General features: G+C 35.0%; 1 pseudogene; it reads right to left on the minus strand.

The window, feature by feature from the left end:
* Positions 1 to 233: 233 nt before the first annotated feature.
* On the minus strand, positions 234 to 1,609 carry LOC143585868 (UDP-glycosyltransferase 75C1 pseudogene; annotated as a pseudogene).
* Positions 1,610 to 5,053: the final 3,444 nt, after the last annotated feature.

The following is a 5,053-nucleotide window of genomic DNA, read 5'->3' on the forward strand; positions in this document are numbered from 1 at the left end:
TGTAACCATAATTTCTTTTAATCAAATTTTCAAAGTTTGTGTTTCAATGTCTTGTTCAACTCTATTTGATCTTTAATTAACAACACTTTTTTGAGACTTTTAACTGTTCTGATAAAAAGCTGAGGATACAAGATCATCCAAAGAGAGTTTTCATATTCCATGTCAATATAATATATAATAAAATAAGACAAACAAATGATAATAGGAAACTTACGATTATACTACAGCATATCTTATTTCAAGCCCTCATCCAAGAAAGCTTGCAAATTGACCGCGGATGATCCGCCAGCATTGAGAGCTTCTCTTGACAACTCCCTCCATCCCTCCACATTTCGTCTTATCTCTGCATCTCCCATCACCATTTCCACACACCTCTTAACTTCCTTCCCTTCCACCATTCCATCTACCTCCCTCCTTTTCACTAAAATACCTATTTTCCAAACGTCGCAAATCATTTTGGCGTTGGTCGCCTGATCCGTCCACTGCGGAAAGGCAACAGTTGGAACACCGGCCACCAACGCTTCCAACGTCGAATTCCACCCGCAATGCGTCACAAAACACCCAATTGCCAGATGGTTCAATACCTCCACCTGAGAACACCAACCCACAATCATCCCTTTCTTTTTAAGTACCTCTATTTTGCTCAATTCCTTCTGTTGGCCAATCTCTCGTATCACCCATAAAAATGGCCAACCACTTTCAAGCAGCCCAGATGCAATCTCCTCGGCCTGATATAAGGATAAAGTGGACATGCTTCCAAATGAAACATACACAACCGACGATTTCGGCTTTGTGTTTAGCCATTTGATATAATCTTCTTCGGGTTGTTCGAATGAATTGAATGATGGGACGAGGGGTCCAACCGGAAGCATCACAAGTTTTTCAATTGCTCTGATGGACTCCATTTCAAGTTCGTCAAAAGTGTTCAGCAGTATTCTTGGAGATATTTTGAGTACATCAATATGTTCTTTCATTAATTCCAGAACAAAAGTCAGTTCCTCGGGGCAGGATGACGACATAAAGGACGGCAAATCAGTGATGGTTAACGATGGAAGTCCAGGTAAATTGATTCGAAATGTTGCATTATTGTTGTTAGCAGATATCAAACCTTCATAACCATTGAAATAATAATAATAGATATCCAAGACAGTGGCTGGTTGGCACCAGAGGAGAGTCGCTTCCAGACCATAGGCATTAGCCACCTTCGCTGCCCACGGTATGGCAGTTGTGTAGACTAATTGATCAAACGGTTGGCCTGCTGCAGCAGCAGAGCTAACGATTTCACCGACTGCACAAGAACCATTGGTAGCAAAATCTGAGATGAATTGTTGCAAGGTGGTAGTTGCTTGTTGGCCATGGTCATGGCCATCAGAAAATGGAGCAAAGGTTAGGCCGTGGTGGCTGGTTTCTATGTTAATGCTTCTTATGGCAGAGATGCTGGTGGAGAAGGTGACACTTACACCCAACTTAAGGAGGCGGTTGGCGAAACAGAGGGACGGGTTAATATGGCCTTGTTTCGGATAAGCAACAATCAAGATTTTGTTTTTCCGGTGGCTTGTCATTGGACTGGAGGAGGGTGGTCGTGATCCAAGGGTAGAATACCAGTATATATATTTACAAAGTGAGAACATCATGTTAATATTATCATGTGACTCATATGGTCCCAATTTCATTTTTAGAATAGACACTTCGGAAATTATTTAAGGATTCCTTGTTGTTATTTAAAATCTGAGTTTAAAGATTATCTAACAAAGTTTTTATTTTAGTTAGTTTTATATTTCATTAACCTCACATGTAGGGTGATATAAAACCATCTACAACAATAAATCCATACAAACCGTCACGTCATCATCACATCATATTCCAAATTTTTCTCAAAAACCTTATTTTCTTTCACAACAACAAACATTTACAAACCTCATTAAAAAATATTAGAGTTGAGAGAAATAGCCACATCATTATGTTGTTCTTAGTTTGCTTCTACAAACTTCCTGTTTATTTTACCTCCGCAACAAGGAGATTTGTGACCAAAAAATTTATTACTTGTCACATAGATTTAAACCTTGAATTTTGTAGCTCACTATGGTTGCTGTTTGAATTTAAGATGGGGTGACTAATTGCTTCTATATAAATTCAAAATATTACTTAGAATATGACAATATATAGATGTTTTTAAATGCTTTTTAAGAAGAAAGAAGGTGATGTGGATGAAAGATAGGGTTGGTAAATTTAGAAAATGTGAATGAAAATTAATTATTGTAATAATAATATAAAAAAACTCTTGGTTTGGTTTGGTGAAACTCTTGAGTAAAGTGGCTTGATGACACATAATGAGTTTTTATTATTACATTAAGTCACTAATTAAGTGAGACACTTGTTTCTTTTAACTCTTGAATATATTAGTTGGCTTTGTGCCTCATTTGAAATAATTACAAAAATGTGTTCACTCAAAACTCCATATGGTTAGAGAGGAGTACTCTCTACTTGATCCCTTCACCACATTATATATTCTAACCTATTCATTTTCAAGAACACCGATATGCCGATGTAACCTCGAGCGCGTAGCCTTTCCCGGCAGTACATACTGCTTCGGTTGTTATACCCTGGGAGATAGACGGACTCTTTAGTAGAGATCCGAAATATGTTTTAAGGGACCCGTGTTTAACACAAATCCTCAGCCACAACCGTCAACATTTTGTTTGTTTGTTTTTTTTGTTGTAGTTAAGGCGCTTAGTCGAAGACCAAATGCGATGAAGACACAAGACAAGGATACTACATGAATACCTGTTAACTACCCGCTAAAGACTTCGAATCATATCAATTTGAATATAGAAGTTTGTACTTGTTTAGTTTTGTAAACGGTATCGTACTAGAATATTTCTCATTTCTAATAAGAGTATCGTTAGCATTTATTTTATTTTATTTTTTAAATAAAATGTGGCCCATGTTCTACAAATAGTGTTTTATAGAAAAGAGAGTGAAAGGAAATTTTTTTTTTTTCTGAAAAAACTATAAAAAACATGAATGTAAGAATGACTAGGAGAGAAGATAGTAGTAAGAGAATTGGTGTTTTTAAATGAATATGAGTAGTGCAAGAGAGAGAGAGATGATTATTGGTTGGTAAATGCCTCTTAGCACCCAAAAAAAACACTCTATAAAAACTAGCTATCGTAGATACCCTACTTTTGAAGATTATTGATGAACTGTTAAAAAAATTCCTGGTGCTATAGTTTGCACCTAGTTCTAAACACTTTAAAAAGGGATGGTTTCTTAATTCAACGATACCGTACTAAAAAAACATAGAAAATGGTTGATGTGATGGTATAATTTTGCGAAAATTAACCGCGTAAAATAAAAGTTAATCACATCTTTAATACACCGATTAAAAAAAAGTCAACAATAGATTATTGTTATTATAATTACCCTTTTACCCTTGTGAAAGGAAAAAAAACGTGGTTGTTGTCCACTTAACATGACATTCATATCAGCTATTTATTACTATTTATGATCCATGGTCTAGAATTGAGGACCATATGAAGTAATATCAACATCATGTAACATGACATGACATGTTTTTTGTAATCAAAATATCATTCCATATCTTCGCATATAACTACACTATGTAATTTCTTTAGTCATGTACTCAATCTATTTAAAACTAGATAATTGTGTCGTAAAATACCATAACATAGTATAACATTTTATATAGCATATGTGTTGTTTTTTTATTGTAGAAATACTATATACTTGTATTAAAGAGAATGTGTATGATTTTATTATTATTATATAAATATTGAAGTATTTAGTTAAACAAAATTAGTGATATTGATATGCATATATAATATGTATAATTTTCAAAGTCTTAATTTTTAAATTGAACCGATAACACTTACCTATTGGCCCTTTGAATTCTGCCATCAAAGTTCTGTTACTTTGAATTTTACTATCAAAGTTTCGTATATTTATGTGTGGTAATCAATATGTATCTTACTTTTTTCTTTTGATACTTTTTGATAAATAAAACTTAACAACCAACTTCAAAACGTTTACTTTTTTACTTAAGTCACTAAAATTTCTACCAATCTAGTTCAAGTTGCATCTCCGTCACAACGCGCTGGTTTAAAGCAACTGTAGAGAGAGGGTTTGGATCCTTTTGTTCCTAAGTTTAACTTAAAGAAGGAAAGGAAAGGGATGGAAAGTAAGGAAGCGTTGTGCTCTCGAGTTTCATTTAAGGAATGAAAGAATAACAAGTGTGTTCCCGAGTTTCATTTAAAGGGAGAAAGGAAAGGAAAAGAAAGTGAAGGCTTTTGTAGTGTAAATTCTTTATTTCCATTTTGGAAGGAATTGGTTGGTAGGAAAGGAAAGGAAAATAAATGAAAGGAAATGAAAGGAATAGAAATGTTTTCCTTTCTTTCGCTAATGAGCTCGGGAACACTTACACTTGTTCCAGAGTTAACTTTTGGAGAGAAAGGAAAAGAAAATGAAGGGAATGAAAGAGGAAAGGGCGTTCCATAGTTTGTTTTTTTAAGAAAAGGAATGGAAAGGAAAAAGAAAATGTGGGAAAATTGATGGTATTTGTTTTCTTTTCAAACTGAAGAGAATCAGATGGAAAAGAAAAGAAAATGGTTACAATTACCATTTTGCCCTCATCTTGGTAAGATGTTTCTTTCTTTCGCTACCATTCTTCAAACCTAAATCAGCTGCAATCATAATCAAAAACTCCGAAACAATTGTGTGAAACAATTTTTTGCTTCAGAATTCCTTTTCAAAATGCATGTGAATGTGACATCTAAGGCGATTCCAGCGACTCTCGTCGGACACGTGAACTCGAAACCGTATTAGAAATCAAACTCATCGGCTCTGCACATGAAATGTATCGTTTACTTTACTGCTCTCTGATTCTGTATCCACTCAGCAAGAAATGCTCACAATCGCCACTCAGCTTAATAATCGAGTCAAAACCGCCGCCGTTCGTAAAGGATCCGTAGTTGATCAGCTCCTCTAGTACATTTTCAACACAATTCATAAACGCATGTGCGCCCGTTTTCTCTTT

The sequence above is a fragment of the Bidens hawaiensis genome, unplaced genomic scaffold, assembly GCF_021521415.1.
Source record: "Bidens hawaiensis isolate Kalapana, Puna unplaced genomic scaffold, B.hawaiensis_p1.1 tig00034194_1, whole genome shotgun sequence".
In the NCBI taxonomy this organism is placed as follows: Eukaryota; Viridiplantae; Streptophyta; class Magnoliopsida; order Asterales; family Asteraceae; genus Bidens; species Bidens hawaiensis.